The sequence below is a fragment of the Myxocyprinus asiaticus genome, chromosome 33 (genome assembly GCF_019703515.2).
Source record: "Myxocyprinus asiaticus isolate MX2 ecotype Aquarium Trade chromosome 33, UBuf_Myxa_2, whole genome shotgun sequence".
Lineage (NCBI taxonomy): Eukaryota > Metazoa > Chordata > Actinopteri > Cypriniformes > Catostomidae > Myxocyprinus > Myxocyprinus asiaticus.
In genome coordinates this window covers 15,168,211-15,195,267 of record NC_059376.1, presented here as the reverse complement: position 1 = coordinate 15,195,267, position 27,057 = coordinate 15,168,211, and the positions used below count along the sequence as shown (strand labels likewise).

At 38.1% G+C, this 27,057-nt stretch overlaps 1 protein-coding gene and 1 pseudogene across 3 annotated transcripts in view; one reads left to right on the top strand and one right to left on the bottom strand.

Moving 5' to 3' along the window:
* The window catches only part of LOC127424539 (solute carrier family 15 member 4-like), a 107,338-nt gene extending 105,413 nt beyond the window's left edge, over window positions 1–1,925 (bottom strand). For all 3 annotated transcript variants that reach the window (XM_051669871.1, XM_051669870.1, XM_051669872.1), the window contains exon 1: window positions 1,704–1,925. The gene's annotated coding sequence lies outside the window, so the exon portion shown is untranslated. The remainder of the gene's footprint in view (window positions 1–1,703) is intronic.
* A 2,813-nt stretch (window positions 1,926–4,738) lies between these two features.
* Window positions 4,739–27,057, top strand: part of LOC127424591 (glycosyltransferase 1 domain-containing protein 1-like) — a 46,156-nt pseudogene continuing 23,837 nt past the window's right edge.

Genomic DNA, 27,057 nt, shown 5'->3' with positions numbered 1-27,057 from the left:
TTGCTCGCACACGCTTTTTCAGTTCTGCCCACAAATGTTCTATCAGATTGAGGTCAGGGCTTTGTGATGGCCACTCCAGTGCATTGACTTTGTTGTCCTTAAGCCATTTTGCCACAACTTTGGAGGTATGCTTGGGGTCATTGTCCATTTGGAAGACCCATTTGTGACCGAGCTTTAACTTCCTGGCTGATGTCTGGAGATTTTGCTTCAATATATCCACATAATTTTCCTTCCTCATGATATCATCTATTTTGTGAAGTGCACCAGTCCCTCCTTCAGCAAAGCACCCCCACAACATGATGCTGCCACTCCCATGCTTCAGGGTTGGGATGGTGTTCTTGGGCTTGCAAGTCTCACCCTTTTTCCTCCAAACTTAACGATGGTCATTATGGCCAAACAGTTCAATTTTTGTTTCATCAGACCAGAGGACATTTCTCCAAAAAGTAAGATCTTTGTCCCCATGTGCACTTACAAACTGAAGTCTGGCATTTTTATGGTGTTTTTGGAGCAGTGGCTTCTTCTTTGCTGAGCAGCCTTTCAGGTTATGTCGATATAGGACTCGTTTTACTGTGGATATAGATACTTGTCTACCTATTTCCTCCAGCATCTTCACAAGGTCCTTTGCTGTTGTTCTGGAATTGATTTGCACTTTTTGCACCAAACTAAATTCATCTCTAGGAGACAGAATGCATCTGCTTCCTGATCGGTATTATGGCTGCATGGTCAAATGGTGTTTATATTTGCGTACTATTGTTTGTACAGATGAATGTGGTACCTTCAGGCATTTGGAAATCGTTCTGAAGAATGAGCCAGACTTGTGGAGGTCCACAATATTTTTTCTGAGGTCTTGGCTGATTTCTATGGATTTTCCCATAATGTCAAGCAAAGAAGCACTGAGTTTGAAGGTAGGCCTTAAAATACATCCACTGGTACACCTCCAATTCAGTACACCTATCAGAAGCTAATTGCCTGAAGGCTTGACATAATTTTCTGGAATTTTTCAAGCTGCTTAAAGGCACTAAGTTAACTTAGTGTATGCAAACTTCTGACCCACTGGAATTGTGATATAGTCAATTAAAAGTGAAACAATCTGTCTGTAAACAATTGTTGGAAAAATTACTCATGTCATGCACAAAGTAGATGTCCTAAACGATTTGCCAAAATTATAGTTTGTTAATATTAAATCAGTGGAGAGGTTAAAAAATGAGTTTTAATGACTTCAGCCTAAGTGTATGTAAACTTCTGACTTAATCTGTAGCAGATGCCTTAATAATAGAGATTTAGAATAAAACGCCATGATTACAAATAAATAAATGTTTTAATAGACAGGTTATTACACTTTAACATGCCATAACAAAACAAGACCGGTGTTGTATCGAACTGTGTTCCCCGTCGAAAACGGTTTCCCCCTAGTCCACATAGGGTATGGTAGGGTAGTGTAGGTTAGGGTTAGTGTAGGTAGGGGTAGGGTAAGGTAGGGTAAGGTAGGGTATGGAAGGGTTTGTGCATGAGGGAACGCATTCTTACAACGGAGAAAGTTACCATCAGATACTGTTCCCCCCATACAGATCTGCTGGGGGTGGGGGAAACAGATCCCGACGGGGAAACACCGGCCGCTGTCACAAGACACATTTAAACTTCGGGAATGCACATCGTAAACAAGCTAACACCAAACTCGCAGTCAAAATAAAAAGTAAACATACCTTTCTTGTACACTAGGCAGTACTCCACATTTAGCGGTTTACCCCGCGACGTGTCTACTAATATAGTCCGTTTTCATTTTGTTCAAAATACTGCTTCAAATGTCCTTAAAGTCTAGAAGTTTAGCAATCGCCTCAAACTGAGGTAAAACAGCCAGTCACAATACGACTCGCAACAATCACGAGCATAAGTGACGCGCTCATCAGATCTGTATATAATCTGAATGTGTTTATGTAGAGTGCTGTGAGGCGTGTCAGGTTAGTAGTTTTTATAGAGAGAGTGTACAGTCAAGCGTTCGTCTACAGCCAAAGAACGTTGCTGATTGGATACAGGAGAAAGATAGCGTTCGTTCTATTGGCTAGTATTGCAGCCAATCATTTTTTTCTGCAAATAAACTTCCGGGTTGGAACCTTATTGCTTGTCATTGGCGTTGAAAATGTTTTGGACATGTATCGCTGTGATTTTACCTTAAAAAATTAGTAGAGTCAGAGTCATGAAACCCTTTAATTCTTTACTGGCATGACTGTCAACATTTACAATATTGTCAAAGTATATACTTATAAATACTTACATTTTTATTATTAAAGCATAGTATTTAAGTATTAAAGTATACTATTTTAAAGTACATAAATAGACAATATATTAATGTGAAGTAAAGAAATTAAGGAAATGAATGTGGAAAAATAAAGGTACAAGGTAAAACCATAAAATACTTAATGGAAATTGGTTTAGTTACAAAATTTGGTTTAGAATAATAAATGCCCATCAATAGTGGTGTGTACTGTATTAGATGTTCACATTATTACATTCAGTTGTTTTAAAGTCGTTAAACTGTTGTCAGCCCTGCTTATTGTGGATTATTCCCATAAAGTGAACGGGTAAATTCACAAATGAACTACCCATTCAATAAAATAATAATAATAATAATAAAGTTTTACTCCTGAAGAAATTATTTTTAATTTTGAAACATGTATATAAAATCACAAGCACTCACTTGAGATGAAGATTTCAGTCATATCAGTAACCTCATGAAAACTGTTTTATTCTACAGTGAGAGGGTCCCCTCTTGGGTTCTGCCATGTTATCATCACATTTCCATCTGAATACTATTCGTCTAAATCAAGCAACTGCCTTGTTATTGAACAATTAAAATTAATCATGGCTGACTGTAAATAGTGAATTTCTATAATGAATGTACTTATTGGTAATTGAAAACTATTGTGTTTGAATGATGTTGTATCCATGCTTCTAAGTGTCAGTGTAAGTCCAAAATATAATAAAAAGTATAAAATCTGAGTGTTAATTGTGTGCACAGACAGATCACATAGGCCCTTCAGAACTGAACTACTGCAGCAGCTGCTCTGCTCCGTGTAGATGACAGAGATGAATTTGAACAGGTGAAGAAAATTCCCAACTTTAGTCCTCTTTCCTTAGTCAGGCCCATTAAAATGTATGAAATTCATGAACTCAATTTCAAACAGTCTGTACTATAAGGAGGTGCCACTGGCAATTTGCTTTGGCATGATAACACTGCATGAAAGTCAGCACATCCTTCATTCACAACCTCTATGAGTCTTAGAGACTTGGGTTATGTGTTTGTAGTTTCTACTCAGAATAAATGATCAATCACAAAAGCAAAGCAGTGACTTACATTTGACCCATTTATTCATCATTTCTTAATATTCTGTCTGTGTTTGACTGGCCTCTATTCATCTAACATTTCTTCAGCATTTTTCATTGATATTCTTTATTTTATCAAATTTTGTTTTAATTTAATGAACTACACATTATTTTGTAAATAATCAATTAAATCACAAGAAAATACAACAGGTCATTGTGGCACACCTATGGACAGTATACAAAACAATAATAAGACTAAGTTTGTGTTTTAAATAAGGCTGTTTTGGATAATTTTCTTCAGTCTTTGTATCAATCAGAGGTTAGGTATTCTTAGCAGTGCAACCCATGCTGCTGTTAAATGATCCAATAAAATGGTTTCTTGGCACAGTAACATCAGAACACTAGCATACCTTACCACACCATACCATATCCTACAGTACACCATTTCATCAAGAAGAGTGATTAAAATGACATTAAAATGTGCAACTTTAATTAAAAACCATTACTTGATTACACATAACTCAGTTGCACTCAGTAACTTTTTCTACATTGAAAAGTTTTACCCCTCAAAAAGGTTGTTGTAGCCCTTATCTAGCAACTTATTTGCAACTTAAACTTTAACCCTTTAAGAAATCATGTTTGCAGTGTGACTGTGGAATTTGTGTTGTAGTACAAATTGTGAAAGTGATGGGAACAAGTACCCATAAATCACTTCACAGCAGTGTTGGGTGTAATGCATTACTAAGTAATTAATTACTGTAAATAAATTACTTTTTCATTGAAAAAAGTAAAGTAAGGGATTACTCTTACTTTTTCAGTAATTTAATTTACTTCTGATGTAATTGTGTTCAATACTGTACAGACTATAGAACAATTCTATGTAAAACAATAGTGAATTTAAAATCGAAATTTAACGTCTAATGTTAAAATAAATGTTTTCTAATTTAATGCTGCACCCTTAAATTCTTTGGCCAGTTCAAGAATAATTTATTTGATTTTATATGATTTATCTGAAAGAATTAAAAGAACAGTTTCACATCTATCCTTATATTTTTCATCTGGTCGAGGTTGATAAGGGTTTTAGAAAATAATTAGTAATAAGTAATGCAATTAATTTTCAGACAGAGTAATTAGTACAGTAAGCTAATTACACTGTAGAAGATGTAATTAGTAGTTACTAATTAATTACTTTTTTAGAGTATGACCCATATGTTTATGGTTCAGTGATTCCAGGTTGTTGTAATTGTAAACGGGCCTGTGCTAAACAAACTCCATGCGTGTGTGAGGGAGGCTGTGCTGTGACGTGACAGAATGAGATTAACAAAAAAGTCAGGTCAAAAGAGTAGCACACTGACCGTCAACTGGCAGGTGCTATCTCACCGTTTATTTGCGTCAGTATTTATCATTACATGCTGAAATGCGCTTGCTCTTCCTCGCCTGCCTAAGTCCCCAAACAGGGAATTGTACCACTGCCGAAAGTAAAAGGTACCATAACATTGCTGTTTGATTCGTGGAATCGTGGACCAGGAAGTATCATAGTCTTTCCTTGATTCCCAGGTGTCACAAAACAGCATACCTCATTGATTTATTCCAACAAGGTGAACATGACAGATATTGTTTCATCAGGAGAAACGGTTCAGTAATTAAAACAGTCTGTAGTTCATTACACATCAATACGCCTCGTATTGCACGCATGCATGCACTCACTAAAGCCTCGAACGCAAATGCAAACGTATTATAAAAGAGAATGAGATGATGAATTATAAGTGTGTGTTTGGGTTGCAGGAATCACATCGTAGCTGCAGGACATACTTGTGGACTGTGTGATACAAGAGAGTTGAGCTCTGCTTCTGACGTTGCGTCCCTGATGACACAAGAGCCGTGGTTCGAGGGTGTGCTGGCCATTCATCTTTTCAGAGGCAAGCTTCTTTTAGGTGGCACGTCATGTCCCCAGCCTCTCAAACACAAAGGCACACCATTAGTCCATCTTCTTCAGTGTTCTACACTGTCCACCTTTATAAAACTTAAGCACACAATCAATCTACTGGATATAGATCATTGGTAATAACTGAAAGCAGCTACTTAGCACAAGAAACATATGGTCTAAAATACCATTTTTTTGTTTTCATTCCTGTAACGATGCCTTGTCATTAGATACAGTAGCCTACATATTCTGTCCGATACCGATAATTTGCATATGATGGCCTGTGCTGCATCTGAATTTGCATGCTGTCAAAATAAGTACTGCATTTTACAAAGAATGTACTTCTCGTCTGTTAATAAAGTACGTTCTTTAGGTATGCAGGTGAGAAGTATGTATATATTCCCAGACATGGGCATTGTCCTGTTACCCTAATATAATATGTAATAACAACCGAGGAAACTTTTTACAGTAGTTTGGATTTGTTAAACAAGTACAATTCAACCACAAAGAACAACTGTCTTATGTATCCTGTAGATTTTACAGTTGAAAAGAGCCACCCGACCTGTGGTTCTCTGCCTTTTTTATTTATTGATGGTTTTGAATATATCTTCTCAGTTTTTTGGTGTAATGGGATAATAACAGGTCCTATGATTGCACACTTTAGATTCTCAGTGGCTGTAGTAGGTCATATGGGTATTTCTCACCTACTGTTTTATGAATACTGAGAATTCTGACATACTACTTGGTTAACTTACTGTTTTTGGCAAACTATATAATAGGGATGTATACACATTTGGACATGGTGCAAAAGTCATGTATCATGGGATTTGCAGTTGCTGTTGTTTTTTCTTTTTGTTTTTTATGGTAATACCATGGTATTCTTTGAAGTACCTTGGTGTACCATGTAAATGCATGGAATAAATTGGGGTTTAATTTGTGATCATTTTGTTACATAATATACAGTTTATAAAAGTATCAGGGAATTACCATTTGAAGCCATCACTGTTCTGTCGTACCCCACGCTACTTTTTGTAAGCATAGTATGATGGGAGATAATCTACACTGTTTTGTCTACAACACACAACAGACTGAAACCCTAATCCAGAATTTTACGTGCTAAAAGTGAATTCAAGCATCAAAACATAATGATGGACGGGACAGCACTGTTTATTGTTTCTTAAACCTGATAACAAAAGAGTATACTGTTTGAACTAGAAACAAAAGTTGACATCCAGTTTCAGGGTCAATGATGTGACACTTAATTTTTTTTCCCAGATCTGTTAAATTAATCTAAAATACAACAAAAATGAAATTTCTGAATTAAGTCGTTTGGATATTTTTGCTTAAAGTTAAAAAATGTAATGTGGTGCAACCATCCAGAGATAGTAAAATAATTAAAAACTGAAATTCTTGAAAAAAGAAGATTATGTTTAACACCTGTCTCTAATTCCAGTGAGCATGGGGAGAGCGGCATATAAGCAGCCACGCCACCAGCAGCGGAGTGAGAGAGTCTGGCACAAGCAAGGCCACGGTGCTACAGAAGCTGTTGTGCTTAATCTATTGTGTTTGTGAAGCTGATATGTTTAAGTAACTATGTGCCTGTGAAGCTGATGTGTTTAAGTGACTACGTGCCTGTGAAGCTGATGAGTTTGTGAAATTGTAAAGCACTGAAGTGGGCGATTAAAACTCTTACCTGAACCTGGAAACCTCGCTTCCCTGCGTTCTCCTTCCCTTCTGCCTCTGAAGCAGTGTCACATAATTGTGAAACAATTTTATTTAAAAAAAATTCATAAATAAATTATTAAAATATGAATTGTTTCTGTCCACCAAAACAAAGTCATGAGGTGTAACCAACATTTAGGTAGCCACTTTGTTGTTTATGTTGAAAAATATAACAGAGAAGACCCCTTTAAACCCCTCAAGGCTAAGGGCCCTATTTTAAGGGTGCTTTCACACTTGCACTTTTAGTGTGCACCCGAGTTCAAATGACGTCAAAGTTCGGTTCATTTGGATGGTGTGAATGCTGTTTTCCGAACTCACCCACACACTCGCGGACCGCACCTGAGTCTGCTTGAAAAGGTGGTCTGGGGTACAGTTTATGTGAACTCTGGTGTGGTTCGCTGCTAATATGAATGCAATCGTACCAAATCGCAGAGGTGAACTGCTATTAATTATGTATAACTTGTGTCTTTACAGGCTCCCAATCGCAATTATTATGGTTTAATTAATTTCTCATACATGTTTTTGTCCAAATAATTCACCTTTAGAGAGCAGCTCACATTCTTCACTCTTGCAATGCATCCGCGGCCTCGCAGCAGACAAACGCTAATATTCTTCACATCAATGCGCATTCAGTGCATCCATGGCAGACAAACATAACTGTCGTTTTGTGCATGGAAAGATTTGATGGTAAATCCAAAGAGATGAATACTTTAATAACACAGCAAAGCTGATGTCTTCTTGAGGTGTTGCTTAGTTACAGTGTTAAACAGCTGCCGCTTGTACTCACATTGACGACATAATCGGACCGCGGTTCGGATCCAAAAATTATGATGTGAACAGAGACCAGTGGGGGGAGGAAGAAGAAACGAACACGGGTTCAGTCCAAGTAATCAAACCAAGTGTGAAAGCACCCTAAGAGTGTTACCATTAAGCGCACCACTATGCCATATGTGAAGTTTTGGTATTTTCATGCAATCATGTGCTAAGTCTAGGCGCAAGTGGGTTTGGTGAAATCGTCCACGCAATTTGCAAATGGGCTGGATTAAGTGCAATTTAATTCTGAGTTTTTCTCCAGTTATTCTACAGTCTGCGTCCTATTATATAGTTAATTCCCTCAAGCACCAGCAATATAAACAAAGACAGCACATTTATAAGAAGTTGGAAGTGCAAATGGTCTGTATGCAATGAATCAGAAGAATTCAGTTTTTCCAGATACTCAGGTGACATTTCACCCCACGCTTCCTGTAGCACTTGCCACAGATGTGGCTGTCTTGTCGGGCACTTCTCACGCACCTTACAGTCTAGCTGATCCCACAAAAGCTCAATGGGGTTAAGATCCATAACACTCTTTTCCAATTATCTGTTGTCCAATGTCTGTGTTTCTTTGCCCACTCTAACCTTTTCTTTTTGTTTTTCTGTTTCAAAAGTGGCTATTTCTTTGAAATTCTTCCCATAAGGCCTGTACCTCTGAGTCTTCTCTTTACTGTTGTACATGAATCTGGTGTTGAGCGGGTAGAATTCAATGAAGCTATCAGCTGAGGACATGTGAGGTGTCTGTTTCTCAAACTAGAGCCTCTGATGTACTTATCCTCTTGTTTAGTTGTACATCTGGCCTTCCACATCTCTTTCTGTACTTGTTAGAGTCAGTTGTCCTTTGTCTTTGAAGACTGTAGTGTACACATTTGTATGAAATCTTCAGTTATTTGGCAATTTAAAGCATTGTATAGCCTTCATTCCTCAAAACAATGATTGACTGATGAGTTTCTAGAGAAAGCTGTTTCTTTTTTGCCATTTTTGACCTAATATTGACCTTAAGACATGCCAGTCTATTGCATACTGTGGCAACTCAAAAACAAACACAAAGACAATGTTAAGCTTCATTTAACAAATCGAAAAGCTTTCAACTGTGTTTGATATAATGCCAAGTGATTTTCTAGTACCAAATTAGCAATTTAGCATGATTACTCAAGGATAAGGTGTTGGAGCGATGGCTGCTGGAAATGGGGCCTGTCTAGATTTGATCAAAAATGATTTTTTTCAAATAGTGTTGGTACTGTTTTTTACATCAGTAATGTCCTGACTATACTTTGTGATCAGCTGAATGCCACTTTGGTGAATTAAAATACCAATTTCCTTCCGAAAACGCAAAATCTGTGCATTATTCCAAACTTTTGTCCGCCAGTGTATATGACAGAGACACGCTCCTTTTGTATGCATGGAAAATGTGATTTTCATCAGGATTTGGATATACATTCCATTAAATTACAGAAAATATAAGTATTATTAATCATTTTTATCTACTGACTCATCAACAAATCACGGCTATTATTAACAGTGATTGTATCGGCATGCACTTCACCTCTACCGGTCAATTTTGAGTTTGAAAAATTTCATTAATTTATTGAAACATGAAAAAATTAAACCAAAATTATTTCTAAATTGAAATTACACTTCAAATGAAACAAAAATATAATAAAAATAATGAAGTGGTCAAAAAAATCATACCAGTTCAAAAACACTTTACTCTCTCTAACTTCTTCCACCGGTCCATTTGCAGTGACTTATTCACTCAACAACAACAGGTGGAAAAAATACTAATACAAATTAGATCATAAATACAATTTAAATATAATTATAATAATTAAAAAATAAAACCATGACCTATAGAAAGTTTAACACAAATCTCACACATTTTTGTTTCATAGGAGATTGATATAACTCTTATTGTAAGGGACATAATTTGATGTTCCACTTTATTTTCAGAGTTTGGACATGAACTTTATTTCTGCCTGCTGGCGGAGTCTCCAAAAAAGACATTTTGGCGCAATTACCTATTTCTCAGGAAAATAGGGAACTGTGCTTTGTGCCACTTCATTACCATCCAATACACTCACTGTTTACACACATACACCCACAATAGTGCAAACACTCCCACCCACGCCCACTTGCACTTTGTGCTGGCACAAAAACTGCAATTAGAATTAGAGCTGTCATGAAATTTGGATAAGACATTATGCATGGTCGTAGCGCTGTCACGAAATTTGGATTAGACATTATGCAGGCTTTGCACACTCAAGAAAATAGAGCCCAGAGTGTGAAATTTAAAAAGATATCAGATATTTTGACATTTTGACACATAAAACTTGTAACTTGCATTAAAGCGCTTAAATTACTGAAGTGCTTTTTTTTGTTTCTCTCTTCATGTGAACAGAACTTTCGTTTTTTATTTATTTATTTTTATTTTTATTTTATTTTTTAGGTATTATTAGGCCTTTATTCAAATTGAAGGCTACTGCTTGCAGTCATTTTTAGCTCCCTAAAATCTAACTGAGTTATTGGCCAAAGTGTCCACTATGTGGATGACTACTTTCCCTTCTGGCAAGATAAACATGTTGTTTCATGCCTCAAAGACTTTTCCTCGCTCAAAGGATTTAAAAGTTGAACTTCAGAGAAAGTGAAAAAGTGAAATAAGGGATTTTCTTCTTTTTTATTTAATTTCTCCGCAGATGTTGGAGTGCCGTTTGGAGTGGTGTTTGGAGGAACGGATGTCAGTGAAGACGTAAAGGATGAGCACAAGCAAGCTGTAATGAAGGAAGTTCTGCACACGGCCAGGTGAAATCTTCTCTCTCCCTGATGAAAGCTGCTGTTTTATACAGATTTCTGACCTGTTCACATGAGCCAAAATTAAACAGCTTTTATAAAAGAACATTAGCTTAGTGAACTACTGTATTGTTAGGCATCTGATATTAGTCTTATATCTTGGAGACAGTCATCAATTAGTTTGCAACTTGACAGTTTAGGACTTCAGAGTTAGAGTGTGTAGTAGTACAGTCTACAGCAGGGATGTCAAAACGTTGTATTTCTTAAACCATGGTGTGAGTCTACTAATGGAGAATGCATGCATATTACATGTTCATCTGGTGCTAGAAAAGCCCTGAATCAACTTTAATATCTAATATTGGGATAAAAAAAAAGAGAGCAAATGGAATTTTCTGTTGTGTTATTCTCTCATTTATTATTCAGCCTTCAGATTACATATATATTCGGAATTGGTAATTATGTCCACACAAACAACAATACTGACAAGAAAAGAGAAAAGCACTCACTGCTGGTTAGTACTTTATTAGCTTTAATAAGCCATCTAAAACTGACCTTAAACACAAAGTTAGGCCAATAAATAAATAAATAAATAAATAAAATGTACAACTCATTTTATTTACAGGCCTGCATCTCAGTCCAAGAAGTGTAAAAGTGCATTTAGAAGTGATCATTTTTATGTTGCACTGACACCTAGAGGCGTAGATGCAGCATCATGCACTGTTCACTGTCAGTCTTTATTCATTTATTCCACGAGTTAAGGCATCCAGTTACAAGGGATTATTCAAATAAAATGATTATTAAAATGAATAATCCTCATACTGTATTCAGCTCATGGGCTGTGTGTTTGACACTCCTGGTCAACAGAATAGAGAATCAGGTGCTCTGTAGGTTCTTGTGATGTGTTTGATTGGTACAGGCAGATTCACACACTTATCTTATGGGAATAATTGTCACTGGGGAGTATGAGAACAATGAGTGCCCTTCCACTTCAAACACATTTAGCTAAAGCAGACCCCCTACTGCTGCTGTTACTGACTCAACCCTTACATTCCTTGAAAGATGAGTGACAGGGATTGTGGAATAGAAATCTAGATGAAGGAAACCCATGGAGTTCAGTCGCAGTCTTTTGAAAAAAAAAAAAAAAAAAAAAAACATTTTTATATATTGTCTGTCCTTTTTATTTATTTAAAACCATGTGACGGGGCCCTGGTTAGCTCAGCGAGTATTGACACTGACTACCACCCCTGGAGTCATGAGTTCGAATCCAGGGTGTGCTGAGAGACTCCAGCCAGGTCTCCTAAGCAACCAAATTGGCCCGGTTGCTAGGGAGGGTAGAGTCACATGGGGTAACCTCCTCGTGGTCGCAATTAGTGGTTCTTGCTCTCAATGGGGCATGTGGTAGGTTGTGCGTGGATCACGGAGAGTAGCATGAGCCTCCACATGCTGTGAGTCTCCGTGGTGTCATGCCTAGTAAGTAGTGGGAATTGGGCATGCCAAAACTGAGGAGAAAAGGGGATAAAATTTTTTTTAAAAACGTGACAGAACCTTGTTAGCACAACTCACAAAAATTAATGCGCAATGAGGAGGACCTTATGTCTTATCTACAGTGTGAAGATGTGTGTAGTTGCATATTTGTTTGTTTTGAGTTTAATAGAGGGAGCTATAGGATGTGGCTTGAGAGCAAGACTGAGGCATAGCTGAAACTTACAACTTTTCCTTGGAGATAAATACACATAGCTTCATCTTACTCCCAATCATCCTCACCTGTCTCTACTCATCCTCACTTTAAGGGGAACCCGTGGATCACATTGCCATGCTTTTATTTGCATGACTTGACTTTGTGTGATTAATTTTTTTGGCAGACAGCTTTGATGTCTTTTTCCTGCAAAAGTGTGGCGGAATTGCGGGTGAGATGAAAGCGGTTGAATGAAGTCACTGGGGCATAGCTCGCCACCAGAAACCAGTGCAGAAATCTGACTTTTCATGTAATTTTACATGTTAACATATCAACTCACTCTCTTCAATTCTCTCTCACTTGCAGGTTTATTGTGGCATTGAAAGAACAGGCTGCGGAGGCACTATTGATAAGGAACGCCAGGTTTACTAGTCCATGTTCTTATGACTCCTTTTGTTAGCATGTGATCAGATAGAACCAGTATCAGCAGTTGCCAGGGCTGACTCTATTTACCATACATGTGAACTGCTGTTCTGGATGCAGTGTAGAGTGCTTAGAGACTTTGCTTAGTAGTCAATGTAAAATCAAAATTGACGCTATTTACTTTCTCAATGCACATTCAGGGTACGACTTATCGCTGCACATTATGCCAAAGAAAGAATTGTTTTTCTTTGTTATCTTTCATTGAAATGTAGTAACTTACTCTGCCTCTGAAAGCACTTATTTTTTGCTGACATTGCCAAGGCCTCATATTTTTCAACCCCTTCCTTTCAACCACCTGAGTCCTCCACTGCTATTCAGGTCTGGTTCCATTTTAGTATGGAACCCTCTAGGGGTGTAATGGTTCTTGGTAAAACAAAATGAACCATACGGTTCGCCACCCAAGATTCGGGAAGCATTGGCACCGTGGTTCACCTCAAGTTTATTGACGCATCTGGAGCACAAGGTTTTGCACAGTTACAACCTCCCCTAATGCAATGGATCTGTAAATGGATACGCTATGCCTGTGTTTCACGTGGGTCAACTTGATGACATCACTGTTCTGTAAGGGTTGTGTGTAGTAAAATTGCAAGTGGAGAAAACGAGGCACTGATAGAGAAGCCCCCTGCGTTATTCAGGTCTCCTGTCTGGAAACATTTTGTCTTTGCAGTCAAACAGCGATGGTCAATTTTCTTTTACAAAAAACAGGCAACACTGTTTGCAAACATTGCTCGACACGAGAGCTGTATACTGGTAATACATCGACGTATGATCATTTACACCTAAATCACTGGGGAAAGAGCCGCAGATGAGCCGAAACTGCACACACTCCTTTTCGTTTTCGAGCAAGCACTCAGTGCTGATTCGGACAGGCATAAAAAAATAACTAAAGCGATTGGGGTGTTCATTGCCTACGATATATTTCCCTAATCCGCTGACGAAGCTGTGTGATTTCCACGTATGATTAAAACACTCGAGACATGTCACAACATTCCTAGTGTTGTGTCGAACTCTGTTTCCCCGTCGGGATCTGTTTCCCCCTGCAGATCTGTATGGGGGGAACAGTATCTGATGGTAACTTTCTCTGTTGTAAGAATGCGTTCCCCCATGCACAAACCCTTCCCTACGCTACCCTACCTACTCTAACCCTAACCTACACTACCCTACCTCCCCTAACCATAACCATAACCCCATACCCTATCGGGACTATGGGGAAACAGATTCCAAAGGGGAACACAATTCGATACAACACTTGTATCCATTTTAATAGCAAAGTGTCTTTTATAGTGATGTACAGAATATTGAATATACTGTATGTGCAGTGGAGTTTGAAATGCATTTTATGTCAATGCGTGATTCTGATTCTGCACACCTGGCCCCTAATCAGGCTGATCAAGCCCGAGAGGGATAAAGGCGACCAGAGACGGCAGTGCGACAGAGAGAGTGTTACGGGCAACTGACTGACATGTGTTTGTGTATTTGTCTTTTGATTAAGTTGATTATTAAATTATCATTTATATCGTCATGCCGGTTCTCGTCTCCTTTCCCTTTTACCCCGTTACACCATGACTTCTGTCACCATGGTTTTCTTTGCAGAAATCATGGTTTTGGTACAATTAACCATGGTTTAACAACAGCAATACTGTAGTTTCCATACAGTAACCATGATGTTTTTACTACAAATACCATAGTTAAACTATGGTTACTGTAAAACAATGATTTTTATTAAGGGCAAACCTGTTGAAGTGTTTGTTACCAAACAGAGTATTCTTACTTTGAATTTGGCAGCAATATTTATTTTTTTCTGTACATTGCAAATACCGAACTGTACCGAAACCATGACCCTAAAACTGTGATACAAACCGAACCGTGAGAAATTTGAACAGTTACACCCCCAGAACCCTCAAATCCTGACATTTATTTTTTCACTTGGAAATACATGAAAATTTTAAGACAACTTGCATTAATTTACAAATGCCAGTTTTTGTCAAAAGAAAAATATGTCCTTTTAAATAAGAGTGAAAAGGTAGCATGTTTTCCAGACCCCTTTTAAAGGGATAGTTCACCCAAAAATGAAAATTCTCTCATCATTTACTCACCTTCATGCCATCCCAGATGTGTGTGACTTTCTTTCTTCAGCAAACCACAAACAAATATTTTTAGGAAAATATCTTGGCTCTGTAGGTCCACACACTGCAAGTGAATGGTGATCAGACCTTTGTAGCTCCAAAACTCACATAAAGGAAACATAAAAGTAATCCATATGACTCCAGTGGTTATATCCATATATTCGGAAGAGATATAATAGGTGTGGGTGAGAAACAGATAAATATTTAAGTCCTTTTTTTAATCTAAATATCCACTTTAACTTTCACTTTCAGATGTGAAAATGAAACTAAAGAGTGTAACATGTCACACCACATGTGACTTTCAGATGTGAAAGTGAAAGTGGAGATTTAGAGTAAAAAGGACCTAAATATTGATCTGTTTCTCACCCACACCTATTATAGAAGACATGGATTAAAACAATTCAGTCTTATTGATTACTTCTATGTTTCTTTTATATGATTTTTGGAGCTACAAATGTCTGATCACCATTCACTTGCATTGTATGGACCAACAGAATTGAGATATTCTTCTAAAAAATCTTTTTTGTGTTCTTCAGAAGAAAGAAAGTCATACACATCTGGGATGGCATGAGGGTGAGTAAATGATGAGAGAGTTTTCATTTTTTGGTGAACTATCCCTTTAAGTGCCCTTCTGAGCACTCAGGACATCAGATGGTAATACCGAGGTACTTTGATATGTTCCATGGTACTGAATGGAAACCATATTCATGTATGGTAACATGGTGCTTCTAGATACCTCTAAGAATACAATTGTTTTTTTGTTGTTTTTTTTTGGTGGTTTTTGTCAGTGATGTAATAATAATAATAATAATAATAATAATAATATAATAATAATAATAATAATAATAATAATAATAATATATATATATATATATATATATATATATATATATATATATTTGTGTGTGTGTGGAGAGGGGGTCAAATACAGGCCAAATAAAACAGCACCATTTATTTTTAATGGGCTAGAGTGGAAGAGAGTGAGAAAGAGAGAGAGACAGAGAGAGAGAGAGAGAGAGAGAGAGAGAGAGAGAGAGAGAGAGAGAGAGAGCGAGAGATGTACTGTTCTAAATGATGCTATAAATGCAAAAGAAGGATTTAATGGCTACAAATGCAATATGCTGCCCTACATCCGATAATAGCATAGCATTAAAAGCAGTATCTCCATGTTTTATCCTTAAATGAAACCTTAGACGTTCACACACATGTGCAAGCCAAGGCAAACAGAATGTGCCTGTCTGTTAGTTCATACAAATGCAACACAATCATATAGAAATCTTAGACACACACACACACCAGGGGTCTTCCTCCCCCAAGACTGATAACATACAGCCAATTTCCCCTCTGTCTGTGTGGAATTATCCCCTTTATCTCATCCAGGCATTTACATATTATTATTTGATTGCCTTGCTGCTATATTGTTTTTTTCTCCACTGGTATTGATTTGGGCTAATCAAAGATGTGTCAGTTTGCCTTATTTCATTGAGATTATTCCCACTGATATTTTCTCTTATTACATTAGCCAAGGACATGTTTCAGGGATGAACTTTGAATGTGGATGATTCTATTGTCATGCAAAGGGAAACTCTAATACTTGACATTTAGTTTTATTTCACTGCATTTATTCTGTAGGCTTTCCATAGAAAATATTATAAAATATCAGGTAATTTAAAATTGTGATTTCCAGACCTGGAAAACTCACGAGAACGAATGAAATCTTAAATGTGAAGTGTGTCACATTTTCTTCCATTGGTTGTCAAACAGATAGTTTCGAAAAATAGTCCCACCCAAATCTCATACCCTTTATTAAGCCAATATTGCTTTGTCAGGCTGGTAAAAATGCTACAACAAAAAGGTCAATGTTGAAAGCTCCACAGAACAACAGTCTATGTTCACACTGCATACTGAGCTGGGATACAGGAGATTTTTTTACAGAGAAAAAGCACACTTCACCTTTAAAAAGAAAGAAAATTCGAAGCAAATTAAAATTTTTCTAACTGTGCTCGACACTAGCATATTTAATCAGCTAGAAACTGGTCATTTTGAATGTTGTCCCTATAAAAAAAATATATATATATATATATTTTTTTTATTTTTTTATTTTTTTTGCAGTAATCACGAATGACTGGAAAAGTAATTGAAAAATTAGTGTGAGAGGTCTTTATCTGGCACTAATACTTACATCTAGTAGGGGTCTAATATCCATTTCTGTTCCATTTCTCCAGGTCTGTGAGAGCAAGAAGATCTATGTCCAACCTCAAGGTACATTTTTAATCATACCACATGCTTTTTCACTGTGCAGCTATAAAAAGTAAAAGAGACTTGAGCCAAATAGATTTTGAAATGTCCCTCTGTCCTTCTGCATGTATTTCAAGGGATTGAGACCAGAGTGACATCACGTTTTAGTTGGAGTGACTTTTTGCAAAGTGCAAGTACAACACCTTCACCAATTTACGATAATCATTTACTTTGCGATAGATTTGGTGGTAAATGTTTTTCCTGCATATATGTCTAATGGCTTATATTGTCCAACTTCCTTTCTATCACTGTTATTATGCATCAGTTAGCTCTGGTTCTCTAATCCAATTGGCCAAGATGCATTCCAAGAGTGCCGATAATTAGGGATGCTACACTCTTTAGATCACTCCATTTGGCAATCCATGCAGGCTGCCAGTTTTTTCATGCAACAGTTGATCCTGCTTTGGCTTTATTTGGAGCTATTTTCGTTAGTGGAGCAAAAACAGACCAAATAACTGGGCATATTGCATCTAAGATGTAAGTCACTCGATATAAACTTCTTGTTTATGAAACTGTTGCATAAAAGCAATATCACACAATAATGCTGTTGTGTGGAATAAATGTACGGCTGAGATTACCTGCGGCATTACACAATATTCAGCCCAACAGCACTCTTGCTTGTGTGATATTAATTAATTGCAAACTCCTCACATAACTTACTCTAACTTTAAAAAAAAAAAAATGGCTAAAACAATTGGTTCTTCATCTTTGAAGCTGTTTAGAAGCTTCTTGTTTTGGTTGACTTGTTATTCTGCGGTGCTGGCTCTCTATTCCTCTGGGCCTCAGTTTTGATGTGTGTGATACAAGTCCATCACTTGCTATCAGGTATGTCTGTGATTAATGTCTCCATCCTGCCTCGCTCTTCTCTTTTGAGACCAATGAGAGACATCCATCAATCTTGCCAATGTAAACTTCTCTATACACAGTTTTAGAGTACACACAAACAAAATGCTTACATTTCTTATGTATCTTTTTGAATGTCCTCTTCTTTTACCTCCACTAAATGGCCTGCCTCACATGATAGATGTTGATCAAGAACAGTATAAGGTCAATTTCTACATAGAGGCAGTTTAAGATCTGAGCAGGGCTTCCTGTTTGATTTATAACTCTATATATGAATTCATCATCATCCCTCTCAAACAGACTGTGATCATTTCTATAGCAGACTTCGCCTCATTAAATATACATGTGGTTTTCAGCCCTCAACACTCTTGAACGGATTCACAAGCTCTCAGCCTTGATTAGAGACAACCTGTCTGCCTGTAGGGGGTGAAAAAGTTTGTGTGTGAGAGTCTGCGGGTGCTTTTTTTAGCCTAAAGAAGCATATTTATATGTGAGATGGTGCAAAAAGATCATATTTATTAATGGGATAGGGGCAAAAGAATGAAAGAAACACAGAAAACCTTTGCGAGAATGAAGGAACAGAGATGAATTTGCACCATTACCCACCTTTTTCCTGAACTCAAGTTTTGCCGTGATTCATTTTGGAAGTCTGATGTCGATTACAGGTCAGACTGTTTTGTATTCACATTGCTTTACATTTCATTAGCCAATAGAAGTTTTGTGTTCAGTGTGGAGAGACAAATCGCTTGTCGAGGAACGTTATCGCAACATGTCTAATAAATTAAACACAACTAAAATAAAAGTGTATTGATATCTCTCAACTGTTTACTGTTCACACAGAAAATAAATACAGACCTTGGCAGAACCAAATGTGTCTTTTATAATGAATAAAAAACTTCTAAATGCAATGAATCTATCAAAGCTTCCATCCTGTTGCAAATAACATAGTTTTATACAAAGAAAATGTATTACGCCCATGTAAATGTTTTCACATCTGCTATTTCCATTTCATTAAATGCACAGATAAAAACAAGCAACTGATTCAAAACCAGACTGTTAAATAAATGTTTCCACTGTATCACCTCCCCAGTTGTTACTCTAAAGTGAAGACATGAAGTCATATAGTTTTACTGCTTAGTTTGAGGAGTGTGATCATAGCTTACAGTAGGTACAGTTCTGGATTGTGTGCAGTTTGTAGATTTTTTTTTACTAAGAAAAAGAAAAGAATATTACACTCTGTTTGGATGATGTTTTAATTTATAGCTGCAAATAATAGCTTGTTTCCTTTCCTCCTGATTTGGCATGAAATGTAAAGCATAGGGTGTTGATCACACGTTGAACTTGAGTTTATATTTAAATGTATCATAAAGTTCAAATGGTTCTGGTTCATGTGTGTAGCTTGAATTTTTATGATTTTTGATGAGACAAAGTGGAAAACAGGCAAACAAATATAGGTTGTCACATTGGCGGCACCCAGTGGTTGTTCAAGAAACTTGTAGATAATTGTGATTTTTCTTTGTAATGTGGCTTATAATAGTTTATGTGTCTGTGATTTGTAAGCTATCAGAAGTTTTTGGTTATTATATGGTCTGTGAGTGATATGTAGCATAAATATTTAGCTTTCTGTGATTTGGTTTCACTGATTTGTGCAGAGATGAGAACTTGCAGGCAGCACCATCACTTCAAGCAACACAAAATGATCCTTTCCTCCTCCTAGGCCTGTCGACCGTTAACCCCCTCAGAAGGAGTATATTCTTTTTTTTCTTTCAAGATGTAATACACAACTGCCCTCAACACCTAAATATATATTTTGACTACATTATAAATTATTTAGGATAGTTTGATTTAAATTCACAAAACTGTTGAAAAGGTGTGATGTTTAACCTTGCGCGATCCCGCGAACAAACTGATGCAGTTCAGAATACTCTGGGCTGTCAGTAAAGCGTTAAACTTTCACTGTATGGATTCATGTGACAAACAACATGGCGCTGATCACAGCAGAGTTTGTCTTTGGGTGAAATGCCAACAAAACTACATCTGGTAAAAAAACCTCATGAAGTTTTTACATTGAAACCTGTTTGAGTCAAAAGATTTGAGTCTGTAGTTTCCTCTGATATGGCATTTTTTAAATTTGAGATATTTATCGTGAAACGCCACGCTGCTAAACACTCTGTACACTAATGTGTATTTTAGCTATTTCCTTAGAAATCCTATATTTACTGTGCATTATCACATTGAGAATCAATGGGGTCATCTAAAAGCTGAAACATTTTGCTTTTAGATGCTTTATATGGAGTTAGGATGAAAATAAGGTGCATTTCATACTCTTCTAAAACCAGTGCAGATAGACGGCACACTGGAGGTTAAGTTCTTCACTAAATAGGGAGCAAGGGAGCATCCTATACTGTAGCTTTCCTATGCAGCTAAGTGCATTCACTCCTAAAATTCGACAAAAATTTCAGTTTCAGACCGCTTATGTTTGGATCAGTCAACATGTTTGACAGACATGGGACAACTTTAATCAGCAATTAGATTCAGAATTTATAATGTGTAATTTTATTTTAACATTGTTGGCAGTGATTGGATGATGCTGGCCATTACTTTGAATCAGAATTAATTAAGCTAATTTCTGACTGGTAAAATGCTTCAGCACTGGCTATCACTTATTTGTTTGAGAGAACATTGAGATTTTGTTGCCAATGTAAAAAAGAACTAATAATAATTAACATAAAAGTCAAATTAAGTCAAATAATTTGTATTTGAATATTTATTTTATTTGTGCTTTTCCCAGTAGACAATTGTTCCAAAGCAGCTTTGCAGAAAATCAGCTGTAATGTCTCAAAAACAAGAATAACCAATACTCCTGGAAACATAATAAACAATTTCTGTAACTTGGTATTATTTAAAGTTTCACAACTTAGTCCCACTGTCACATATGTGGAAATATTTTTTTTAGGAAAACTATTTGCTGTAGAATTTTTTTTGCATGTTTATTAGGTGTTGCTACAAATCAAAAATGGAAATGGAAAATGCACACAGCGGTCATGCTCGGGTCTCAGGTGGTTAATAGTAATATAAAATCTGCTGTCAATTTTTACAGCAAAGTTGTCACTTGAGTAAGTTTTTCATTTACCGTTACATTGGCTGATATGTTGGTTGTCTTGGACTTCTGCTGACATCTAGCAACAGATGCAGCATCATGCAAAAGCAAAACTAATGTGTACAACATTTTTAATGAGGGAAAAATTACTGAGTACACCTTAAATTCCAGATCATGTTTTGATATTTCTAAATCAAGTCCACTCTTAGTGGAATTTCTGATAAAAAGACAGAAAGCCCTTCACATAGGCATGTTGACTTACCGTATACAAACCCAAATGCAAAGATAAAGAGTCAATCTCTCAGCCCAGAATATGTAATACATTCTCCTGGGCATACTGACTGCTGTGTTGGTGTAATCTACTCCAGCTAGTGTGCCTGCTGCTCCTTGTTGAAGATTGATCTCTCTGCAAAAACCCATGCTTGTTTACGAAGGCCCCTGGGGCTGATTCCACTGCTTTGAGATCAGTCAACTCAAGCCTCAGCAGCTCTATCAAAGCAGGTCTCTAACCTTATACCAGCGTGAGTGGATGCTGCAGTGGATGATGAGATAGCTGGCATGTCAACTCTAGATCACAGTGGGGTTTTAGGAGAGCATAGGTATGAGGTCTAAATTACCCTGCAAATGCAAAATCTAACTACACATATTAGCAAAATCGAGTCATGACTGAAATCAGGTCTCTGGACGATGATCTGTCCTTTAACAGATGGGTTTGGTTAAGCTATGCTCAGATCCAGAGGTAAGAGTTAGAAATTGCATTGAAACCAAATAAGTACATTTTAAGCAATTTTTCAATTTAGCGACTGTAGCAACATTTTGCAAAATGATATTGCATGGTTCATTACACGTATCACGGGAGTTCCGAGGTGAAATGTCCACTGTGTGGTGCTAAAAGTGTGTTAAACACAACAGCAAAGATTTTTGAAAGAATAGTTCACCCAAATATTTTTATTCTCTCATCATTTACTCACCTTCATGCCGTGCCAGATGTGTATGACTTTCTTTCTTCTGCTGAACACACAAAAAAGTGAATGGGTGCCAAAATTTTGAAGCTCCAAAAAATCACATAAATCAGCATAAAAGTAATCCAGAAGACTCCAGTGGTTAAATCAATGTCTTCAGAAGTGATATGATAGGTGTGGGTGAGAAACAGATAAATATTTAAGTCCTTTTTTACTATAAATTCTCCTCCTTGATTAGAGTAAATGATTGGAGAATTTTCATTTTTGGGTGAACTATCCCTTCAAGGTTAATGCTCTATCGAGTATGAAATTAACAAAACCGACCTCCCAACCCTAAACCTTAATCCTAAACCTAAGCGATAGTGTCATAAAAAGCTAATTTGTGATGAAAAACAGATGAGGTTTTTAAGGTTAATCTTCTATCAAATTTAAAATCAACAAAACCTCCCTACACTAAACTTCACCTATAGTTTCATAAAAAGCAACTGTGAGATGAAAAATACTATTGCTGAAGCAGCCATGTCATTTTGTGGTGCTTATATGACACTTGTGCCTCGTGTGTCAACTTGCATGCTCTTCAGGACATATTGCAGTCCTTGTATATGACTGTAAATGACTGGTTATGTAATACAAACATTAAAATGGATTTTCATACAAATCATGTGCAAAAGTTAAAGTGTTTAGTTGTCATAAGATAGCATTGTGTCAGGAACAGGGTGAAAAGTAAGTGTTTATGAAATGATAATATGCCCTTGTGATTTGTGTGAAGGTGAATAAAAGTAATTGGGGGTGGTAAACGCTGGTCCGAATCGATTTAATCTCCAACAAGTCGTACAGTTTGCGTAATGTGCATGACATGAATGTAGTGCCCTGATCAGTGAGGATTTCTTTCGCAATCCGATTTAATGGACGATTTAGTGTTTTTTTCTGCCCTAAGTGACCTGCCATATGATTTGGTATTAATAATTGGGTTGTATCCCCCTTTGTCTGAGTGTCCTGCATCACTCGATACAACTGATACTTGATAATAGAAAAATATGGGTATGAGAGTGCAGTGTCTGGCTGGAGGCATTAACCATCAATCACTTTCACTTGGTCAAAGGCTGAGGGTCTCATCTTGTGTCTGCACCAGAGGGAAATCCCCTGCAGGGAATCCTCTAAGGGCTGGGGAAGCCGAGACTTCCCCCTCCCTTAAGTCTTCCTGACGTGGAGCTGACATAGACGGCCCTGGCACCGCCTCCCCAGCCAGCAAATCGCACATCACACACCGATACGCTTGGTTGCAGGACCCATCCACACATATTCCCCTCAACAAAGTTGTAAATGCCAGCCAATTCGTACCCAAGATTAGTGGGTGGGAGAGGCGGGGACTAACCGCAGCCTCGACACTATGCTTTTGTCGCCAAAATTGAATGATGACCGTCACTAAAGGGTAATTTTGAATATCCCTGTGCACACACCATACCTCCAGCAGACTGGCCAAGACTTCACACCCACACCCGCGGCAGCGGATTCACCAGTCTGTGGGGAAGAGCGGAGAGAGATAGGGGAAACCGGCAGGTTAAACGGTCCCTGGGACCGGGGAACCGGTTTTGGGGTCATAATTCCCCATTTCCAGGGAATTGGAACAGGACAGGGGGAAGGAGAGGGGGAGGGAGGAGAGAAAGAAGAAGAGAGCTCGCCGGCTCCTGAATACACCGCCATATGGTCCTCAGCCTGCTGGACGGCCTCGGTAGTGGCACTGGACCCACTCCGCTGTCCCTTTCAGTAACCGGGCGATGAACTGTTACAGTACCACCAGATCGAGTACCTCCTCAGCATCACGATCTTCAGCCAGCAGCCACCATCGGCAGATGTCATGGAGCTGTCGAGTGAATGCGAACAGGCGGCCGAGAAAATGTTGGCGGTGTTGCTCTGGGCTTCGGCCGACCCATTGCAGGATGGCTTTTTTCAGGTCTTCGTACACCAGAAGGATGGACGCAGGAAGTTGTTGGGCCGCAGGTTGGGCTTACCTGGACAACAGCCGCAGGAGGCGGGCTGCCAACTGAGTGTTGGGCCAATTCCATGCTCCAGCCGTCCACTCTAAGAGCTCGAGGAATGCCTCCAGGGCATTCTGAGGTCCCATCTTCACCAGCGTGACATGTGGCACAGCTATAGGTGGGTCCGGGGTCATGGCTGAAGACCCCTACTGATGTACCAAGCTCCGTAACACCTGCCGGTCCTCCGCTTCAGCCTGGAAGAGTGCCTGGAACCACTGCTTCTGTTCCACATGCAGCTCAAGCAGAGCCTGATGTTGGGCTTGGTGGATGCCGGCGAGGGTCTTGATTACTTTGGCCAGCGGCGAGGACTTCATGATGGCGTTTCTTCCTCCTAATTCCTGGGTTTCAGCACCACTGTGACAGATCTCTAGCTAGGCTGTGAAGAGGAAGCGAGGGCCGGGCAAACTGTACATGTAAGTCTTTATTTTGAACACTTTTCAGTGACACCCAAAAGGTTTGCTTTTCAGCATAACTTAAATGATCATACACATAAACACGGCTGCGTGTGTCTCTCTCTCTCCCCTCCAGCAGTCTTGGCTGCCCTTATATACCTCTCCAGCTCTCACTGCAATACAAAACAGCTGTTAGAGATAATTTCCCACAGGTGTCAGTCCTTACCACTCTTCCTCTCCCGGCCTCGCTCTCCACAGATGTCTCTCGGCCACGCCCCCGTCTCCACATAGGGCAAAGGTATTCAAATTGGGAAGTTCACAGACAATTTGTGGGGAAAAAAAATATTCTACAAAAATTTATTTTAACAGTAAGACATAAAAACCAAATCTGCTAATTGCATCATGTAATAAAAAATGCAGCACACAAATGCAACCCTTGCAGCATTAGTATGTCCAAGACTAGTTTGTTTTTGTGTTGTATCTTTCTAGGAAGTTTTTCATCACCACTATTCTCTTTGACTCACTTACTGGTTGGATAGCTCTATTTTTTGTACAGCAGCTTTTGATTCAAAATGCTTTGCAAATTGTGCTAAAAAAAGTAAAAAATATTCTTAACTTAATAAAAAGGGGAGGGTGTTATACATGAAAATATATAGCTGCCATAATATTTGAAGAAGAGGATACCTTGGAAGGGGTTCATCACATTGGGGGTCCTTGGCATTAAGAAGTTTGAAAATCCTTTTTGGGCTGGGAACATTCTAAGTTTTTAGGCTGAGCAACTTTGGCATGATCCGGGAGATCAGGGTGGTCCTCTGGGATTGTGACTTTAGACCCCCTCATAGCACTGGAAGACAATGAGAGTCATGCCTGCAGGGCCTCATGGGATTTGGTGTCCTGATGCAAAGATGATTTAGTGTGCTTCAGATGTGAGTGGTAAGAACGAAGTTTGATTTCTTCTGTTGCTCTCAGAGGCTTTGAGCTGTCTGGCGGTGTACCTAGGAGTCAAAAAACATAATGCGAGGAGCTAGCAAGACTGTATTTTGGCTAAGCCATTGAGCACTTTATGGCTCTCTGTGTTACAGCAAATTTAATCACTGTCAGTGTGAACACCCCATCAGTCTCTCATTCTTAAGACATCACAGACTATTTGGAGTAGAGTTAAAAAATAAAAATAAAAATAGGTGATGATTTTTATATCATACAAAAGTGAAAATTCTGTCATTTACTCACCCTCATTCAATCCAAACCTGTATGACTTTCCACTGTGCAACTTGAAATGGGATTCAGGCTGTCTAGCTTTAAAATGACATAAAACACCATAAAATTATATATTATATCAGTATCATAATGTCACAAGTTATATGAGAACCAATTGTTTTTGCCATCAAATTGTTGTCAGATTTGTACCAAATATGAAGTAAATTCCAGAACTTCAATGGAGGGCAATATTTTCTTAGAAACATTGCTTACATTTTGTGTATTTATAACTCTATAAAGCTAGCGTATGGTTTCAGAAGACTTACAATATAATGCATGAGGCATCTGGATTACTTTTATGGTGCTTTTTGTCCCCATTCACTTTCATTATTTGAAAAATAATAGTACATTCTTTAACGTTGCTTGTTTGTGTTCACGGAAGAAAGAAGGTCATACAGGTTTGGAGCAACATGAGGGTGAATAAATGATGACATCATTTTCATTTTGGGTGACCTATTCCTTTAAAAATGGTAGATTTCTCTATTTTAATGTGGCCTTTTATGAAAGCAAGAGACACTGAAATACATCCTTGTGTCAGAGTGTTTAGTGGTAGAAGTCACCCACACAGAAAACAAACAGCCAATGATGCAAAAGTCCCTCCTTATGATCAAAGGCTTTAAACATAAAAAGGAAATCTCTAAGGTAAGGGGACAATGAAAACAGGTAGGGGGATAAATATAGTGAGCACAATCAACGGTTTGTCCAAATCACTTTCTGTGGCACGCAAAGATGAATAACCTCCTCCCTGTGGAGAGAAATGCTGTTCTTACTTTTATTTACCATACATTTTTCCCGCACCTTCTGTGACAGGTCTGTTTGATTATACCCTACTATTTTACTTTCATGTGAATGCTCAGATCTAAACCTGTAGAGAAGACACTTGTTAACCTCTTTGCTCCCACATACAGTATGGGCAAACACACTCTGCTGTATTTTTTGAACCCTTTGAGTTGTAATTCAGCCTGCAGTAATTATATTTCCTTCTCAGTTGCATCAGTAGATTTGTCAGTACATTTTTAACTGTACTTTCTGACATGTGGGGAAAAATTGCCAAGCTTGTCTAATGTTCAGCCACTCCTTGAAGGCAGAGGGAAGATAAAAGTGTAGATGACTGATGAAAGGTTGATCAGAAGTGTGAAGACCATCCGTCTGTCCAACCATCCGTCTATCTGTCCGTCCGTCTGTACGGCCAGCCAGCCAGCAATCATTAGTTCCTTCCGTCCTTACTTTTTGCTTGCAATCATCCATCTGACAATCCATCCACAAATGAATGACCATGTGAGAGGAGTGATATGTGCCACAGTTAGGGTTAACC